At 44.2% G+C, this 22,019-nt stretch overlaps 1 pseudogene; it reads right to left on the reverse strand.

Moving 5' to 3' along the window:
- Positions 1-15,223: 15,223 nt before the first annotated feature.
- Positions 15,224-16,181, reverse strand: LOC123347407 (annotated as a pseudogene).
- Positions 16,182-22,019: the final 5,838 nt, after the last annotated feature.

Raw genomic sequence — 22,019 nt, forward strand, 5'->3', positions numbered from 1 at the left:
CAAGGTGATGAAGATCGCAAGAAGCAGCAAAGAATCCTGTGGCACCTTATAGACTAACAGAAGTTTTGCAGCATGAGCTTTCGTGGGTGAATACCCACTTCTTCGGATGCAAGCAGTGGAAATTTCCAGGGACAGGTGTGTATATATAAGCAAGCAAGAAGCAAGCTAGAGATAACGAGGTTAGATCAATCAGGGAGGATGGGGCCCTGTTCCAGCAGCTGAGGTGTGAAAACCAAGGGAGGAGAAACTGGTTCTGAAATTGGCAAGCCATTCACAGTCTTTGTTTAGTCCTAAACTGATGGTGTTAAATTTGCAGATGAACTGGAGCTCAGCAGTTTCTCTTTGAAGTCTGGTCCTAAAGTTTTTTTGTTGTAGGATGGCCACCTTAAAATCTGCTATTGTGTGGCCAGGGAGGTTGAAGTGTTCTCCTACAGGTTTTTGTATATTGCCATTCCTAATGTCTGATTTGTGTCCATTTATCCTTTTCCTTAGAGACTGTCCAGTTTGGCCGATGTACATAGCAGAGGGGCATTGCTGGCATATGATGGCATATATTACATTGGTGGACGTGCAGGTGAATGAACCGGTGATGGTGTGGCTGATCTGGTTAGGTCCTGTGATGGTGTTGCTGGTGTAGATATGTGGGCAGAGTTGGCATCGAGGTTTGTTGCAAGGGTTGGTTCCTGAACTAGAGTTACTATGGTGCGGTGTGCAGTTGTTGGTGAGAATATGCTTCAGGTTGGCAGGTTGTCTGTGGGCGAGGACTGGCCCATGAAGAAACTTGCACAAATACAGACGGATATCATCTTCCTTTCCAAATGTAAACGGATGGACATCATACCTAATGGACTAAAGGTAAAAAATCCACTGCTATCTACATACTACACAGACCACAGTGAGAGTTTATGCCGTACTCTATCTAAGAAACTGAGGAACCACCTGATCAGCATCCTATACAGCAAACAGGAAAACATCAAAAAAGAGCTCTCCAACCTAGAGACTCTCATCAATAACCAAACTTCCATACAAACGGACTTCACTAAAATAAGACAGGAGATCTACATTACCCACTTCACCTCTCTAAAAAGGAAAAAGGACTGTAAGCTGTCTAAACTCCTACCTGCCACATGGGGCCACAACCGTGATACCCCTAACCCACCCAGCAATATCGTCAATCTATCCAGCCACACACTCAGCCCAGAAGAACAGTCTGTCCTATCTCGGGGACTCTCTTTCTGCCCTGCCACCCCCACCAACATGATACAGTTCTGCGGCGATCTGGAAGCCTACTTTCGCCGTCTCCGACTCAAAGAATACTTCCAGGACAACACTGAACAGTGCACTGATACACAGTTACCCTCCCACCAACAGCACAGGAAGAAGAACTCCACATGGACTCCTCCTGAGGGTCGAAATGACAGTCTGGACCTATACATTGAATGCTTCCGCCGACGTGCACAGGCAGAAATGGTGGAAAAACAACATCGCTTGCCTCACAACCTAAGTCGTGCAGAACGCAATGCCATCCACAGCCTCAGAAACCATCCTGACATTATAATCAAAGAGGCTGATAAAGGAGGTGCTGTTGTCATCATGAACAGGTCTGACTACCAAAAGGAGGCCGCCAGACAACTCTCCAATACCAAATTTTACAGGCTACTTCCCTCAGATCCCACTGAGGAATACACTAAGAAACTGCACCATCTACTCAGGACACTCCCTACACTAGCACCGGAACAAATCAACGTACCCTTAGAACCCCGACCAGGGTTATTCTATCTACTACCCAAGATCCACAAACCCGAAATCCTGGACGCCCCATCATCTCTGGCATTGGAACTCTCACTGAAGGACTGTCTGGATATGTGGACTCTCTACTCAGACCCTATGTTACCAGCACTCCCAGCTATCTCCGTGACACCACTGATTTCCTAAGGAAACTACAATGCATTGGTGACCTTCCAGAAAACACCATCCTAGCCACCATGGATGTAGAGGCTCTCTACACAAACATCCCACACAATGATGGAATACAAGCTATCAGGAACAGTATCCCTGATGATGCCACAGCACAACTGGTTGCTGAGCTCTGTGCCTTTATCCTCACACACAACTATTTCAAATTTAATGACAATATATATCTACAGATCAGTGGCACCGCTATGGGCACCCGCATGGCCCCACAATATGCCAATATTTTTATGGCCGACCTGGAACAACGCTTCCTCAGCTCCCGTCCACTCACGCCCCTTCTCTACCTACGCTACATTGATGACATCTTCATCATCTGGACCCATGGGAAGGAGACTCTGGAAAAATTCCACCATGATTTCAACAGCTTCCACCCCTCCATCAACCTCAGCCTGGACCTATCTACACGGGAGGTCCACTTCCTAGACACCACGGTGCAAATAAGTGGTGGTCACATTAACACCACCCTATACCGAAAACCTACCGACCGCTATGCCTACCTTCATGCCTCCAGCTTCCATCCCGGGCACACCACAAGATCCATTGTCTACAGCCAAGCACTGAGGTACAACCGTATCTGCTCTAACCCCGCAGACAGAGACCAACACCTAGAAAATCTCCATCAAGCATTCTCAAGACTACAGTACCCACACGAGGAAATAAGGAAACAGATCAACAGAGCCAGATGTGTACCCAGAAACCTCCTTCTGCAAGACAAACCCAAGAAAGAAACCAACAGGACTCCACTGGCCATCACATACAGTCCCCAGCTCAAACCCCTCCAACGCATCATCAGGGATCTACAACCCATCCTGGACAATGATCCCACACTTTCACAGCCTTGGGTGGCAGGCCAGTCCTCGCCCACAGACAACCTGCCAACCTGAAGCATATTCTCACCAACAACTGCACACCGCACCATAGTAACTCTAGTTCAGGAACCAACCCTTGCAACAAACCTCGATGCCAACTCTGCCCACATATCTACACCAGCAACACCATCACAGGACCTAACCAGATCAGCCACACCATCACCGGTTCATTCACCTGCACGTCCACCAATGTAATATATGCCATCATATGCCAGCAATGCCCCTCTGCTATGTACATCGGCCAAACTGGACAGTCTCTAAGGAAAAGGATAAATGGACACAAATCAGACATTAGGAATGGCAATATACAAAAACCTGTAGGAGAACACTTCAACCTCCCTGGCCACACAATAGCAGATTTTAAGGTGGCCATCCTACAACAAAAAAACTTTAGGACCAGACTTCAAAGAGAAACTGCTGAGCTCCAGTTCATCTGCAAATTTAACACCATCAGTTTAGGACTAAACAAAGACTGTGAATGGCTTGCCAATTACAGAACCAGTTTCTCCTCCCTTGGTTTTCACACCTCAGCTGCTGGAACAGGGCCCCATCCTCCCTGATTGATCTAACCTCGTTATCTCTAGCTTGCTTCTTGCTTGCTTATATATACACACCTGTCCCTGGAAATTTCCACTGCTTGCATCCGAAGAAGTGGGTATTCACCCACGAAAGCTCATGCTGCAAAACTTCTGTTAGTCTATAAGGTGCCACAGGATTCTTTGCTGCTTCTACAGAACCAGACTAACACGGCTACCCCTCTGATACTTGAAGATCGCAAGTCAAGCACTCAGAAGTTAGGAAATGCTAAAATTAAAGTTGCCCATGCAACCTTAATTCAGCCCTCTTGTATGTATCCATTTTAGACACTTTTAATTATACAATCACCTAGTATTTTTTCCACCAGACCCCCGCCTCATTCAGTGCACAGGTGGAACAGTGCTCTGGGGAATGAATCATGGCTGCGTAGTGAAGGAAGCTCTAGTTTGTAGGATCCCTGCCTCATTTATTGCAGAAGGTGGAAGGTGTTTAGCAATTGAGGCAGGGGACTGCAGCAAGAGAAAGGATGGTCTAAGACAGGTATGGCAGTTGAACTACATTCTACCCCATCAAGTCACTTAAACCAGACTTTTCACAGGTGGTCACTAACTGTGTGTTCCTCATGTTCTGGGAGCCTTACCTGAGACCCTGGGATCTAATACGAAGAAGTGCTGAGCAATCACAGCTGCAACTGAAGTCAATGGGTCCTGGGCTTAGCCCTTTGAAAAATCAGGTGCTACGTATCTCAGATTGGGCAGCCAAAATTTTGTCTGAATGTCTCTGTGCCTCAGTTCCCCATCTGTAAAATAGAGAATATAATACCTGCTAAAATAAACGGGCTGCCACACATACCCTAATTGTGAGCTCAGCTGTAAAAATCCAGCAAAAGTTCATAAGATATCACAATAACCTCTAGCAACATACGTGGATAGGAATAGGTGCAAAAAAAGACAGAATTAGTCCAAACGAAAAGACCTGCTGATATAATTCATGGACTGTGTTGAAATCATGCCTGGTATACAAGAATATTGTGAGACTGAATATGAAGGAGCCAAAATTGGTGTGTCGGTAATTAGGACTAACTGGTGGACAAAATAAGGAGGGGATGGGCTGCTCCACTCATCACTCCCTTTTGGGGCCCTTAAAGAAAGAGACTTTGGGGAGAAACATTGGCTATTGGAGTGAGCTTCACCATCATGACTGCCTCCCCACCATCTCGTGGGACCTGGGCCAGCATCATCCTGACCCTGAGTAATGTCCTCATGAGACTGGGCAAGAGAGAGGGACCCAGATGGCATCACCACTTCTACCACAACTGGCTGAATCCCAACAACCACCTAGAGTTTTTCTCTCTCTCTTCTCCCCTTTCCCTGTGTATCTTTTTCCTTCTCCACCTTATTTTCCCCCCATCTCTCTTCTTTTGCCTTCTATTTAATAAGAGTCTGGCTTAGCTGCCCAAAACTACATGTTCTCCAACACTGCTGTAAGCCTGTGACCGGAAAAGCAACTAAATATGATGTCCTAAAGAATCCGATGCTGGCACGAGCTTGACAGGTCTCGGTGTGGCTGATAAGACCATGTGCCGTGCCTGTGTTTTTCCAGCAGTGAGGTTGAAAGTGAGAGTCAACACCAGAAACAGAAGCTCCATTTTCTATCTTTGCTGTTCTTCCCCTCTCCTGTTGTGTGTGTGTTTGTCTTGTTTTGTCTTGTAGGAGATGGGATCAGATTTTAACAACAACAGCTCCAGCCCACCTCAAGTAACTTCCTCTCCTTTCCTGCATAAGGGATAGTTATTATCATATAAAGACTGACATACAAGGGTTTTTCCTTTTAAAGACTCTCCAGCTAAAGGGAAGGGAACAAGGGATGTTGTTCAAAGGAAAACCTCACTTAGTACTCTAAATTTAAAATGCTTTAACTGTTTTTCCTTTCTCTCACCCATATCTTTAATTCAGGGTTAAAAGGATGTTTAATGGTGGGTTTGGCAAACCTCAAACCTTGTTTAAAGGTGTTTAATATTGGACAGTGGCTGTGTTATGTTAACACATTTAGCCCCTATATTCCATCTAAGTTAACACAACATCCCCCCTGGTTTCAGGTGCCATGAAAACAAATTCATGGATGTTTGTGAAGCACTCAGACAGTACAGGGATGGGTACCAAAGAAAAGCCCATGAAGAAATTAAGAAATTATTTCTTCAGAGCGAGGTTTGACTAGTGTGCAGTGAATGAGGCCAGGGGCCCAAACTGAACAATATGCATAAAACAACTTATTGGCTAGCTAGTCTTTAAGGTACTAAAAAAAGGTTGTCAGCATCTATGTAGAGCAGTTCTACAGGGGCATGGGACGCTTTCCCAGTGAGTTTCAAAGTTATTTGCTGATAGCAGAGGAACAATGAGACCCGGGAAGCTTGGGTTCCAGGTGCTGGAGGGGAGAGTGTTCTACAGGCCACAGACTTTTCTGCTTATACCCCTGAAGCCTGAGCTCTCCTGCCCCATCCCCTCCAGACTGTCCTTGTGACATGTTTATCTCGTCTGCCCCCTTGGCTCTTTGTCCCAGTCCCAGCCCCCTCACTTTTTCCAATCTCAGTTTCATCCCTTCTGACTTCTCATCCCAGTCTCCATGCCCAGCAATCCTAGTCTGACACCTCCAGATTCCCAGTCCTAGTCCCAGTCTCCCCTACCATTCCCAGTCCCAGTCTCCTTGCCCAGCAAGTCCCCCTCCTCCAGATTTTTACCTGATCCATTTCTCACTTCCACCCTGGCTTCCATTTCCCCACCACCATGACATTCCCCTTCCCTGCTGGTTCCCAGTCCAATCTACCTTCCCAGGCTCCTCATCCAATCTCCGTGTCTCCTTCCAACAGCTCTTTCTCCTGCCCACTTTGCACAGCCAGTGTCAATTCTGCCTCTTCACCCAGGATCCTCATCAGATTTGTCTCCCATCCTCCCTCATCTCCTTCCCCCCGTCCCACTGGTTATCAGTCCCAATCTTCTTGCTCCACAAGTCCCAGTATCCCCTGTTCTCCAACACTGCTGTAAGCCTGTGACCGGAAAAGCAACTAAATATGATGTCCTAAAGAGTCCGATGCTGGCACGAGCTTGACAGGTCTCGGTGTGGCTGATAAGACCACATCTGATCTCATCTGATCTCAGTCTCCCCCTTGACAACTGGCACCCAGTCCCCATCCCCGCTTCCTTCTCTCCCCCCAGTCCAAGTCTTCTTGCCAACAAGTCCCAGTCTGCCCCCAACTCCCAGTCCCAATCTTCTTGCCCAGCCTGTACCAGTCTCCACTTCATTATCTAGTTTCCCTCTCCCCACTCTACCTCATTCTTCCAGTCCCTGTCTTTCTCCCAGGGTCCTTCTCCCAATCTACTCCCTCTGCCCCCACCCATGTCTGCCTCTTCTCTCCACTGCATTTGAATCACACAGCATCTTCCTCTATGCTGCCAGCCAGGTCATTAAGAGCACAGGAGAGACAGATTCTTTCTCTCCGTTCAAGTGAACGGACTCTGGAACTGGCACAGCCCACAGCAGCCCAGAGCTGCCATTGCAGGGAAAAGTCCAACTCAGTCCTGCACAGGAGCATACTCAGTGTGGAAGGAACCTTCGGGGAATTTAGCTTCTAAAACTAAGTCTCTACTGTGGATGGGCGAAATGCTGATTATCAAAGTTATAACTTGGACATATTTGGGCAGATTTTTATGGGTTGGCAAAAGACACATCTCTGACACAAAGGCCACCCCCTCTGCCAAATTTCAAATCCCGGCTCCAAAGCTAGAGGTGTTAGAGCTTCTCAAAGACAAGGTCACAATAATTTTTAATCCAGGCAAAACCTTTCCCTTGCCTGAACCCTTTTAGCAGAAATTTTCTAAAAAGAAATCAGCCTGAGGCAGACACCTGGCCTGGTAATAATTGGAGATATACCAATCTCCTAGAACTGGAAGGGACCTTGAAAGGTTATCAAGTCAAGCCCTCTGCCTTCACTAGCAGGACCAATTTTTGCCCCAGATCCCTAAGTGGCCCCCTCAAGAATTGAACTCACAACCCTGGGTTTAGCAGGCCAATGCTCAAACCACTTTCAGCCCAAATAATTTACATTTTGCCATCTTATAAAGGAGCCAAACACAGGTCTTATAATGGGAAGTGTTGGGCAACCCTCATAGTACATAGCATTATCAAGCTCACCTATCATAATGGTTTTGCATTGCCAAGGTAACATTTGCAGGGGGTTCTGGTCCATAACCGGGGCTGCTCCACATTACAACAACACACATAAATAATAATCATAACAACTTGTTACGAGTTAAAAGCTACATGTGGGATTTTTCTTTTCTAATGAGAATCAGTGGGAGTTGGGTATGTAAATTCCTTAGCCCTCTTTGAAAATCCCAGCCTACATTAGATTAGGAGGGGTCATAACATTCTTTCAGATCTGGCTAACAAGGGGCACTCTTACACTTACCTGACTCTGACTAGGCCAACTGACTTCAGTCAGAATCCTCATGTAGTAAGGCTGGGATTTTTAAAGGACTGAATCCCCATATCCCAATGAACTGAGTTGGGAGGCTAAATGCTAAATTTTAATAGGTACTTAGATATCTAAACTTACAGATAGGTGCCTATTGGAATTTTCAAAAGCGCCTAAGGCCAGATTTTTAGGCACCTAAATAAGCTCTAATAAGAATAAACATAAACAAAAACACAGGATTAATGACATTTCATGCTGTGTCGGGACACACCTGACCTATCAAAATCATAAAGCATTGGAGTTACAAGTTGAGGGGGAAAGTCCCCTGCATTCATTGCCTATAATGCTGTCACTACCAAAGTCTCCATAAGGCTTTCACTGTCATTTGCAACACATACCTGGAAGCAAACTATATGATATTCAACTTAATAACAACCTCATACACGTTTGTATCAACAGATCGGCACAGCTGACTGTCACACAGCCCAAGCACTCTGGGAGTTATTCTGCTTTAAACATGGCTGAGGGAGTTGGGTGGTCAAAATTTCCCTCCAAACTCTAGGGCCAGGATATGATTGGTTAAATCTCCATTACTAGCCTGAAAAGTCACATTTACCTCTAGCCTTCTCAGTAATAGACAGTAATAGAGAGCACGGGACCTGGCAGAAGACCTGAGGACTCAACCACAGTCAGCAAAGCCAGGCTATCCTAGGAGCAAACATCAAGCCCTGTCATAAAGCAGATGCTTGCTTATAACTTTACTGTCTGGTATATGAAATCAGAAAAGGTATGGCTAGCATTGCTAAAACACAAACACTCATCAGAAGTACTAGATACTGGGTATCCTTGTCAACACATGCCAGAAGGCTAGCACAGGTCCACCCCAACATAAAGTTCTCAAGTAACAGCACAAACACGATCCTTAAAACACACCAATCCCAAGTAAAATAAGGACGGGATGACAGAATAACAAAAGGGGATGTTTTGTTCAAACAAACAAGTACAAGGTGTAGGGTTGGTAACCAACTACGTCAGAAGTGTAATATGTAAGTTGTTTGTATCAACGTATACAAGAGAAATCATAGGACTCCCACTGCTGACTGAATTGGTACCATTGCTGCCAACATAGATGTCTTAGTGTACCTGTAACAACAGAGCCAGGGCACTAGCAACGTGCTTCATCGACAATAAACCTGGCCGAGCACCTTCACCTCCGAATTGAGTCTGCGGTCTTTATGGGTAGTGCTGTCCGAACCAACTATCTGAGCAGGGCTGGGCCAGCGTAAGGAGAGAACACACGTACATGTCAAATGACACCGCCGGCTTCTGAACAGTGAGCACTGGCTTCACAGATGAGTATTTCTGCTTGCTTCCAGAACCTCTGGGACTTCCTCCCTAGTTGCCTTATTAGGTTCAGAACTTCAGGTGGGAAAACAACCCCCTGTCGGCAAGATGTTTTCTAGGATTTTGTTTTGGGATTACAATAATCCTCAAGATTGAAATATTGGGATTTTATACACTGAGTACGTTTTTCATCTTTTCATAAAGACCCTGAGCACTTTCCTCAAATGAAGACACCTGATGAAACCATGCATGTTCCCTGTTCTGCAACCCTTATTCTCCCTGAGTAGAGCTTACTGATCATAGAATCATAGAAGATTAGGGAGGGAAGAGACTTCAGGAGGTCATCTGGTCCAACTCCCTGCTCAAAGCAGGACCAACACCAACTAAATCATCCCAGCCAGGACTTAAAAACCTCTAAGGAAGGAGATTCCACCACCTCCCTACGTAACCCATTCCAGTGCTTCACCACCCTCCTAGTGAAATAGTTGTGATGGGTTGGATCATAGAAAACCCCTTGGGAACTGCCAACTGATGTGTCAAGACTACTTCTTCCCCTGCTTTCCCTGCCAGCTTGGGACTCCAGCACCTTGTCTTGTTGAGCTAGACACGCCAGTCTGCTCCAACACAGACCCAGGGATTGAACCACGTGCCCCAAAGCTGCAGACTTAACTGGTGGATTCTCTACTACTGATAATTTTAAATCAAGGTTGGATGTTTTTGTAAAAGATCTGCCTTAGAAATTATTTTGAGGATGTTCACTGGCCAGTGTTACACAAGAGGTCAGAGTCAATGATTGTCACAATGGTCCCTTCTGGCCTTGGAATCTAAGACATAATGGGCCTGATTCTGATCTTGTGGCTTGACCCAAAGCCCACTGAAGTCAATGGGATACTCTCTATTGTTTCCAAAGGGCATCAGATCAGGTTGGCTCTTCCACTGGTGTAAATGCAAAGTAAATCCAGAGAGAGAGAGAATTTTCTCTGCTAAGTACAGGTCTGTCGCAGCTTAGGCAGGGGTTCGGTTCCGCAGAATGTCTGTATGTGGCAAAAAGGGAAAAGTGGCTAGCCCACTCCAGCTGCTGGGGTAAGTATTCAGGACACACATTAGCTGCCATCTTCCCCTCTCCACAAAGGGGGATAGAAGTGGGACCCTGCTATTTTCTTGGGGAGTCACTAGATATAGGTTCTGTTCCCATCTGCGACACTTATCAGCTCTATGACTTTGTTCAAGTCTTTTTTTCCTTCCCACCTATATAGATGGGAGGATTTTAGGGGAAGGGACAGTCTCTTGCTATATGTCTGTGCAGGACCAGCACAACAGGCTCCTTATTTTTGTTAGTGGCCTCTAAGTGCTACTGAATTACAATAATAATAATGAATAAGCATCATCATCATCATCCCTGGTTGAGATGCCTAGGGAACTTAGATGCTCAGATCAGTCATTTAATTTGGTATTGGGTATCCAAATCTCCTAGCTGGCTTTGAAGAGCTCAGAAGAGCCACATCCAAGACAGGAATTATTTTTAGAGCTGGTCAAAAAATGCTCAAACATAATCAATGTTATGTTCATTTCCTGGGTTTGACATGGAGCCATTTTTGTCTCTGAAAATACTTCTGCTCTATTTTAATCAACATGGTTCTGGACATTTGTCTTAATTTTTATTTTCATTTTCCAAAAAGCCAGTTTTCATTTAGTAAAAAAATTTTGAGAATCATCTCACTTAAACGTAATCTTGTGGAGAATGTCATGAACAAAGGAAACATGTTGACAATTATTTATGAACAATTTCAGTACAGAAAAAAAGGCCAGTCGATTTACTTTGCGCTATATTTTCGAAGGTGTTTAGGTGTACCTAAAGATAAAAATAAGTACTCACTGTACATAGACAACTATGTGTCTAGCTCCAATTGATTTCCATGGGAGTTAGGCACCTAGGCCCAGATTTTTAAAGATATTCAAAATTAAGAAGTGCTAGTCACATAGATGAGTTTGAAAATCCCTTTAGGTACCTATCTACATCTTTAAGTACCCAAATATCTTTAAAAATATGGCCCCAGGTGCTTAATTTAGTCACTTTTGTTGTGAATCTGTGTGCCAGTACATGCCAATCTATATCTTTAGGTGCCTAAATACCTTTGTAAACCTGGCCCTGTAAACCAGATAGAGAATACGGTGATCATCATGCTAATCTGGCCAATGAGCAGATATTTTCTCCTTAGGAAGGTACTTGTACACTAATGAAGTCACCTCTTTGAGTTTCTTTGAAAAACTAACACCAACACTTTGACCAAAAATTCATTTTTGATTAAAAGGTTTTCAGACAAAAGTTCTGTTTTTTATTATTTTTATTATTATTATTTTCTATTATTAAGACAAATATTTAAAACTTTATCTTTCTTAACAAAAACCAGATTTCCCCTAAACCTCAATTGTCCACCAAACACAATTCCCATGGAATATTCCAATCATCCTTAGAGCCTCCATAGCCCATTACACGAAAAGTTAGGTGCAACTCCACTCAGAGGTGCTGCTCCCCTGTGGTTGGAGGTACATGTCTTTCTCATGGGGCAACTCCTTGTGGCTGTGGCATCAGTTTTGGTTCAGTCTGGCACTGCCTTCTATGATTCACTCATCCTGCTGCCTCTCTCCGAATCAGAATGCTCTCTTTCTTCATTCCTCAGCCATCTGACTAGGACACTATATACCCCGCCCCCCTTCCAGGATATCAGAATGCCTCTAGACCAGAGGTCTGCTTGGCATCTCCCACAATCCTGTGTCGGGCAGGGAAACCTGGACCTGCCCTCTACTCCAGGTTCCAGCCCAGAGACATCAAACTTCACTGTTCTTTCCTTGGGCTGCTTCCTACTGTGCCTCTCACAGGCTTTTTCCTCCATCTTTCTGGGTAAACCCTTCCAGTAGGCCAGGATCCCAGGGCTTCTTTCTCCACTTGGGGTTCCTCCTTTTCCCTCTCCAAGCCCAGAGAGTGACTTCTGGCTTCCACATTGCAGCCCCTTTCTACTGTACACTTCCTGGTTTTAGTCCTTAGCCAGCTTCTCCCCCAGCTAGGCTTTATCAGCCATTGGTCATTTTCAGTAAAGCTGGACTCTCTACCAGATGCAGCCTATAGAATCATAGAATATCAGGGTCAGAAGGGACCTCAGGAGATCACCTAGTCCAACCCCCTGCTCACAGCAGGACCAATCCCCAGACAGATTTTTACCCCAGTTCCCTAAATGGCCCCCTCAAGGATTGAACTCACAAACCTGGATTTAGCAGGCCAATGCTCAAACCACTGAGTTGTCCCTCTTCCCAATAATGTTAATTGGCCCTGTCTGTGTCACCTTAACTCCTTTCAGGCTGGTGTGGAGTAAACAACACATAGCAGGCTGAACCAAAAATTAGAAAAACATATGGGATGGGGAGGGTGTGTGTGACGAGGTGAGATTCACCACTGTGGCACCTCCTACTGGCTGTCTTGGGAATTAGCTCTGTGACCTCTTCTAATGGTATCTTGCCCACTGTCACCTCTGCTCCAGGACCCGTGTCATTCCAAAGACTGCAGCATCCTTTAAGCCTGCCAGTCTTAGCAGCTTTGTCCCGGATGTGATGTCGTAGTCTATGTGATTTTATAAAAATGCTAATGAGTGAATATAATGTAACTGGTATATGCTTTATGCCAAAGGTGTCTTGTAAGGTATCATTACAAAGCTTATAATCTACTGAGTGTCATCCTATTTGTATAAATGTACCACTCTTGTATCTGAAACTAGGAATATGAAATATAACTCTGAGGGTCTATTGTAATTACGCAATATTTTCAATATTGTAATTATGCAAAGTGTGGGCCATTAATGGTGATTTGGAATCTTGATGACTCCCATTAACCAGGACAATTGTCTGCAGATGGCTCTGTTTTACCTCTAAGTCTTCCTGTATATGTGTGTGCTGGCAAGTGGGCAATGAAATCGTGCAGTGACATGTGATCATGTCACCTGAATTGGAATCCATCTTTAACCTGGTGCTTTTCCAGTGAGGAGGGGTGGGAACCCAGAGGGAGAAAGGATTCCCGACTTATGCAAAAGATAGATAAAGGGGTGGAACAGAAAAAAGGGGGTGGAGGAGCCATCATGAAGAATCCCCTAGCTACCACCTGAGCTGGAACAAGAGCTGTACCAGGGGAAAAAATTGTGCCCAGGCCTGGAAGGTGTCCAATCTGAGGAAAAAACTTGACGAAGTATCTCTGAGGGTGAGATTATCTGTAGTCAGTTTGATTAGACATAGATTTGCACATTTTATTTTATTTTGCTTGGTAACTTACTTGGTTCTTTATGTTACTATTTGGAACTGTTTAAATCCTATTTTCTGTATTTAATAAAATCACTTTTTACTTATTAATTAACTCAGATTATGTATTAATACCTGGGGGAGCAAACAATGTGCATATCTTTCTATCAGTGTTATAAAGGGCGAATAATTTATGAGTTTACCCTGCATAAGCTTTATACAGGGTAAAATGGATTTATTTGGGTTTAGACCCCATTGGGAGTTGGGCATCTGAGTGTTAGAGACAAGCACACTTCTGTGAGTTGCTTTCAGCTAAAACTGCAGCTTTGGGACAAGTAATTCAGACCCTGGGTCTTTGTTGGAGCAGACGGGAGAGTCTTGCTCAGCAAGCCAGAGTGCTGGGGCCCCGAGCTGGCAGGGAAAACAGGGGTAGAAGTACTCTTGACACATCAGTTGGCAGTTCCCAAGGGGTTTTCTGTGATCCAACCCATCACACTGGGTGCTGACACTCCTTCTTCCTACCAGGATCCTGATTTTCCCTCCTCAAGCTCCAGGCAGCTACTGAAACTGCTCTGCCCTGCAGATCTTCTTATATGGTCCAGCTCTGCCCTGATTGGCTGCTCCTCACAACCGCTCTCTAATTGGCTACCTCCTGCACAGCCTCCCTAGGGCTCTATTACCCTTTATGGGCCAGTGTGGGGCAGACACCCCATCACAGGGTGTCTTGATCTGAAACAAACCCTTTTTCCAATTTTCAGTGAAGCAAACAAGTAAAAAAAATAATTCTTTGGGGATTGAATAAAACATTTGCTTTGACACAAATTAAAATGTTTCATTCTCAAGGGTTTGTATCTTTTATTTTAAAGTAAAACTGCAGCAACATTCTAAATAAAAAGGCACTTTTTAATTGAAATATTGAACATTTCTCTTAAAATATTGAAACTGTTTCAGGTTTTTTTCTGAGTTTATTTTATTTTATTTAGACTGAAGCATTTTGGTGAATTTGACCTACATTCATGAAATGTTTTGGTGAAGCAGAATCTACATTTTTGGGCTGAAAACTTTTGACCAGCTGTACCCATGAGCTTGTATCCTATCTTCTGACAGTGGCCAGTGCCAGGTGCCTCAGAGGGGATGAACAGAATGGGCAATCATCGTGTGTCCATCCCCTGTCACCCATTCCAAGCTTCTGGCAAACTGCATATGAATGATATTTTCAAAAGTGTGTTCTGTTGGCCTAAACATGACCCCTTGTAGTCAAAGGTAAAATATTCATTGACTACAACATTGAATGTTCCTGAAAATCTTACCTTAACCCCTTAGGAAGATAGCATGGTGTTTTGCAAGTGGAGCCAGAGAGTAAAGGAGATGTGACAACACACACACACTCACACACTAAGCCAGGCAACTAAATTTGGATTCCAGTATTTAGCAAGTAGTTGAGCAATTTGGATGCAAATTTCAAACACTCCCCAAGGCCCAAGGGTGTTTGGATTCAGTTTTCCAAAAGAGTGCGTTTCTAAACAAATAGATGAAAAAGTGAAAAATAACATAAACACAGAGAGGATTGATTTATTACAGTTTTTTTAAAAAATCATTCTTCTAGTGTCATAGGACAGTATTGGGCAAGAGATAGATAGATAGATAGATAGATAGATAGATAGATAGATAGATAGATTAGTTGTACAATAAGTCCTCCCAATATACCAAAGGATTATTTAGCTCAATATTCATAGGAAAAGATTCATTTCAAAACCATTATGCAGCCTATGGTTCTTCTCAAAGCTTCTTTCACGTCCTTGTTCCTTAGGCTGTAGATGAAGGGATTCAACATGGGGATGACCAGGGTGTAAAACACAGACACCACTTTGCTCTGATCTGGAAAGGATAATGAACTTGGCTGGGCATACATGAAGGAAACAGTCCCATAAAATAAACTCACAGCTACTATGTGGGAGGTGCAGGTGGAGAAGGTCTTGTGCCTGCCTGCGGCTGACTGAGTCTGGAGGACAGCAGAGATGATATAGACATATGAGACAAGAATGATCAGGGCAGTGCTCACTATCATGATGCCCGATAAGGCAAACATCACCATTTGATTGATGTATGTGTCGGTGCATGAGAGGGTTAGCAGGGGTGGAACATCACAGAAGAAGTGATCAATCTCATTAGAGCCACAGAAGCGCAGAGTAAAGGTGAAGCTGGTTTGCACCATGGCGTTCACGCTGGCACAGAGATAGGACCCCACCACCAGCTGAATGCAGACTGGGCTTGGACATGGTGGTGGGATACAGGAGTGGGTTGCAGATGGCGGTGTATCGATCATATGCCATGGCTGTCAGGATCAATGCCTCAGTAGTGACAAAGAGAGCAAAGAAGAAGAATTGGGTGGCACATCCCCTGTAGGAAATAGCTTTGGTGTCTGTTAAGAAGCTCACCATGGCTCTGGGGGCAATGACAGAGGAGTAGCAGAGGTCTAAGAGTGACAGGTTCATGAGGAGGAAGTACATGGGGGTGTGAAGGTGAGAGTTGGCTGTAATGATGAGGACCAGGATGGTGTTCCCTAGCACAGTTATTATGTAAATCACCAGGAACATCACAAAAGGGATCACCTGGAGCCCTGGACCTCTTCCGAACCCCAGCAGGATAAATTCCGTCACTTCAGTGTGGTTCGCATCTCTCCCTGGCTCTGCCACTGACATTTCCTTTGGAAAAGTGATGAGATAAATATTAAAGAACAACCGACGGTGCTAGATCGATTGCAGCAAGAGACAGGTCTGAGAGAATTGATTGTCATTAAAGTCGAATACAAGGCTCCCATTGGTTTTGATAACAGTGGGCAGAACCCTTGGAAAGTTAGTTAAATATATACTGAACCATCCTTGAGAAATTCTGTGTGAATTTTAACCTTTCTGCAGTAAAGCAAAAAATTATTACATTTCCCATATAATAATGATTCATGAGAATGGACTTTGAGCTTTGCCCATATAGCGCAACATTCTGTTAATCCCATAACCCACATGGATACCTTCAACCATTGAAATCCATGGGACTCCCCGGTGAGTGAAGGGGATTTTATTCACTCCCTGCATGAGTGTATAACAGTGCCCATGTCCAGGCAGTGCTCAACATGAGTCAGGGTGGTGGAACATCACCGTTGAGCCACAGATTCATATATCTAAAGCCAGAAGAGAGCAAGATGAGCATCTAATATGACCTCCTGCCCAGTAACTTCTAGCTGAACTAGAGCATATCTCTTCCCAGGCCACAGTAATTACTCAAAAGGATATGTCAAGAGATTTATCAGATAGCTTCTCATCAACTCCAACATACGCACCCCATCCAAATATCAGCATTAACAATTAACCTGTAAATACAGTCATCAGACCAGTCCTTCTGGGTGATTTCTTTGAATGTCATTGAGTTCCTAGTAAGCAGACTGGTTACCCTTCTAAAAGATCTGCTCTAGCTTAAACAGATGTGCGAGACACTGGGTGGGGTTCTCTGCTGTGTGCTACCCAGGAGTTCAGACTAAATGATCGTAATGGTCTCTTCTCACCTTAAAATCTATGAATTGATGGAACAAATCAATTTCTTCCTGTAAAATAGGTGCAATTTCAAGGCTGCAATACTGGAATTTCAAGGCTGCCATACTGGCTTAATGATTCCTCTAGATTGGGGTTCACTCTAGAGCCTAAATGCAACATTAGTTTGGCTCCTGTTATTTGTACTGGCCCCCTGCATGGGATGAGTTTCACCTGTATAGAGTTACAAACCTGTATAGAGTTACAAACCTGTAGGAGAACACTTCAACCTCCCTGGCCACACAATAGCAGATCTTAAGGTGGCCATCCTGCAGCAAAAAAACTTCAGGACCAGACTTCAAAGAGAAACTGCTGAGCTCCAGTTCATCTGCAAATTTGACACCATCAGCTCAGGATTAAACAAAGACTGTGAATGGCTTGCCAACTACAGAACCAGTTTCTCCTCCCTTGGTTTTCACTCAACTGCTAGAACAGGGCCTCATCCTCCCTGATTGAACTAACCTCGTTATCTCTAGCTTGCTCCTTGCTTGCATATATAAACCTGGCCCTGGAAATTTCCACTACTTGCATCCGAAGAAGTGGGTATTCACCCACGAAAGCTCATGCTGCAAAACGTCTGTTAGTCTATAAGGTGCCACAGGATTCTTTGCTGCTTCTACAAATCTTAAATTGCTCACTAAAAACTACATTAAAAGACTGTTATGAAGATTGCATTGATGTAGGATTTTGCAGGAGATGCTGCCTCTGCAAAATCCTACCTCAATGCCTCAAAGCGGTGCAGCAGTGACCCTGGCTTCTCTGACAGTGGGGATAGCGGAGTGTATTCTTCAATAGGTTCAACCATGCTATTATAGTGTCAGACTACTAATCCAGGGAGAGGACAAGTGTCCTCCTACCTGAGGTTGGGTGCTACCTAAGTTGAGGAGTTAAACATGCCACTGACATCATAGACAGTGGGTGGATGAAGAAATGGCTAAAACAACATGAATAAATAGGCCCCAACTCTTTGTGCGCAACTTGATCCATTCTACAAAGGGTGGGGAGTTCAGTCAATGAGAGGCTGTTAAGAATCTCAGGGGCCAGAAAAAGGACTGCCTTCTCAGTGAGCACCTATAACTGCAGGACACTGATTAGAGATGATTCGATCAACCATATAATGGAGGAGAAGGCAAGGAAAGCCCGCAACATCCTTGGTCTCTGCGAAACATGATGAAGAAAGGAGATGGAAGTGAAGTGGAGAGGTGAAAGTACCATCATGTTGGGAAAAAGAGAAAGCAGAAGAACCGTTGGACGAATTGGCTTCATCATCAAGGAATGGTCTTCAAAACTCATCTCTGTAAGTTCAGCTCATCATGCATCGGGGTGCTACACCTCCAACTGAACAAAACAGCACCCTAAGATTATTCAGATCTATGCTCCCACACGCACAAGCTAATATGATGATATGGAAGTATTCTATCAGGAGTGTGAGGAAACCCTTCCTCAAAAATCCACATATACGATCGTAATGGGAGATTTGAATGTCAAAGTTGGAAGAGGGAAAGAAGGTGAAAAGTTCATTAGAAGGTATGGCATCGGTGAATGGAATCCATGAGGAGAGTGACTGGCAACTCTGGTGGAGATGAAAGAAATGTTCATTGGTAACACCTGGTTTAAGAAGAATGCTAAGAGGATGTGGACATGGATCACACCCAATGCGATGAATGAAAATGAGATTGACTATATTCTAATTGTTGAGTGGCACATTGTACAAGACATCTCAGTAGTACCATCATTTAACACCAGTAGTGACCATCGTTTGCTCAAAGTAAGGCTCAACTTCAATGAAAAGGTGGAGAAGAAAGCGCTACAGATGGCAAATCAGAGACAGTGGCCAAAAATATTTGACAAGGCAATTTTGAAAGAGAAAATTTCCAAGGAAGCCTGGAGTCTTATAGATAACTGTGATGAGGATTATAAAAAATTCACTGTTCAATTGACGCAAAGAAAGAAAGACCAAAAAGAGTGAGGGGAAGAATCTTGGAGGAAATGGGGCCCTTGCTAAAGAAGTGAAATGATGGTTCAAACTTGAGTACTCCCTCCTCTGCAAGTTGATAAGAAAAAGACTAAAGGAGGACTTCAGGAAGTACCAAAATGAAAGGCTCTTAAAGATGGCTGAAGATCACAGAAGCCTCAAAAAATGCAGAAGGGAATTGACACGGTATGGGTCAACAATAATGGTGCTGAAGAACAGGGACGGAAAACCAGTAATTGACAGAGCAGGGATAGAAGCGGTCTGCAAAGATATCTACACAACACTGTTCACATTTCAGATTAATGTCTAGTACCAACACATCAACATACCAATGAGCATGTACTGTTCAGTCCTTGTCAGCAAAGTTTGACATGCAGTTCACCAAATGAAGGAAGGAAAAGCCCCAGGTAAAGCTAGACTGACAATCAAAATGATAAGAGCTGGAGACCAAGACCTCTAGGAAACCCTTGCTCAGAGGTTTAGCAATTACCTGGAAATGCAGAGGATACCATCTAGCTGGACGGAGTTCAACACCATTCTGCTGTACAAGAAGGGTGATCATGAAGATCTAAAGAACTATTGTACAATACACCTGCTCTCACATATCTACAAGCAGGATTTTCAAGGAATTTCAGCACAATGGACCATATTTCCACTATAAACCAGCTATTGGAATGCTCAAGGGAATATAAATTCCCTTTATGTATTGCCTTCATCGACTATGAAAAAGCATTTGACAGCATAGAGATCAATGCAGTGTTGAAAGCTCTTGCAGAGCAGGGCATTGACACAAACAATATCAAACTATTAAAGGAAGAAAATTCTGACTGCACTACAGATATACATTTATTTGATACCCCACTTCGCATCTCAGTTAAGAAAGGTGTGAAACAAGGAGACCTGGTTTCACCAAAACTCTTCACAGCCTCCCTCAAAATGGTAATGAGGCCGATGAATTGAATGGAGACATCAATGGAGAGCAGTTAAACCATCTCAGATTCGTGGATGATATTCTGTGGATCGCAGAAAATACTATCAAACTGCAGGAAATGCTGCAAGAACTCAACACAAAAAGCAGCCAAGTCGGATTGAAAATTAACTGCTCCAAAATGAAATTTATGTGGTGAGATACCTTGCCAAAAGTCCAAATAACAATCAAGGGAGAAAAATAGAAGAAGTTGAGCAATATGTCTACTTGGGCCAAGAAATTAACATGCACCATGATCAGAAAGTGAACTGTCACGAAGAAAGAAAGCAGGCTGCTGCGCTTTCAATTCTATCAAGGATGTCCTCCAAGTAAAAATCAACAAGGCAACATGCTTCAGCCTCTTCAACCCAACAGTACTGCCAGCAATATTGTAGGGCAGCAAAATATGGTCTCTGACCAAGACAAAGGAACAGCAACTGTCTGTCATGGAGAGGGTGATGGAAAGAAGAATTCTGGCAATTTCAATCCGCGACAGAGTCCCCAATGAAGTGATCAGACAGCAGAGTGGAGTTAAGGACGTTGCTGTTGAGAGCAGGCATAGTAAAATGTGATGGGCCAAGCATATAGCGAGGCTCACTGACAATTGATGGACTGCAGCTGTCGCCGAGTGGTACCAACGGGAACTGAAACGACCACTCAGCCGACCTCCAAAGAGATGGGAAGATTTTATCATGAAAGGACATGACTGCACATGGAGAAGGAAGGCCAGGATATGAGAATGGAAGATATGTTGTGATTGGCGCAATATATATGAGGGCTGAAGGACCGATTGATCAAGGTGATGAAGATCGCAAGTCAAGCACTCAGAAGTTAGGAAATGCTAGAGTTAAAGTTGCCCATGTGTACCCAGAAGCCTCCTACTGCAAGACAAACCCAAGAAAGAAACCAACAGGACTCCACTGGCCATCACATACAGTCCCCAGCTAAAACCCCTCCAACGCATCATCAGGGATCTACAACCCATCCTGGACAATGATCCCACACTTTCACAGGCCTTGGGTGGCAGGCCTGTCCTCGCCCACAGACAACCTGCCAACCTGAAGCATATTCTCACCAGCAACTGCACACCGCACCATAGTAACTCTAGCTCAGGAACCAATCCATGCAACAAACCTCGATGCCAACTCTGCCCACATATCTATACCAGCGACACCATCACAGGACCTAACCAGATCAGCCACACCATCACTGGTTCATTCACCTGCACATACACCAATGTAATATACGCCATCATATGCCAGCAATGCCCCTCTGCTATGTACATCAGCCAAACTGGACAGTCTGTAAGGAAAAGGATAAATGGACACAAATCAGATATTAGGAATGGCAATATACAAAAACCTGTAGGAGAACACTTCAACCTCCCTGACCACACAATAGCAGATCTTAAGGTGGCCATCCTGCAGCAAAAAAACTTCAAGACTAGACTTCAAAGAGAAACTGCTGAGCTTCAGTTCATCTGCAAATTTGACACCATCAGCTCAGGATTAAACAAAGACTGTGAATGGCTTGCCAACTACAGAACCAGTTTCTCCTCCCTTGGTTTTCACACCTCTACTGCTAGAACAGGGCCTCATCCTCCCTGATTGATCTAACCTCATTATCTCTAGCTTGCTTCTTGCTTGCATATATATACCTGCCCCTGGAAATTTCCACTACTTGCATCCAAAGAAGTAGGCATTCACCCACGAAAGCTCATGCTGCAAAACGTCTGTTAGTCTATAAGGTGCCACAGGATTCTTTTCTGCTTTTACAGATCCAGACTAACACAGCTACCCCTCTGATACTTGACACCATGCAACCTTAACTCAGCCCTCTTCTATGTATCCATTTTTAGACACTTTTAATTACACAATCACTTAGTATTTTTTCCACCAGACCCCCGCCTCATTCAGTGCACAGGTGGAACAGTGCTCTGGGGACTGAATCATGGCTGCGTAGTGAAGGAAGCTCTAGTTTGTAGGATCCCTGCCTCATTTATTGCAGAAGGTGG

This window comes from Mauremys mutica, chromosome 13 (assembly GCF_020497125.1).
Source record: "Mauremys mutica isolate MM-2020 ecotype Southern chromosome 13, ASM2049712v1, whole genome shotgun sequence".
NCBI classification, from domain to species: Eukaryota; Metazoa; Chordata; order Testudines; family Geoemydidae; genus Mauremys; species Mauremys mutica.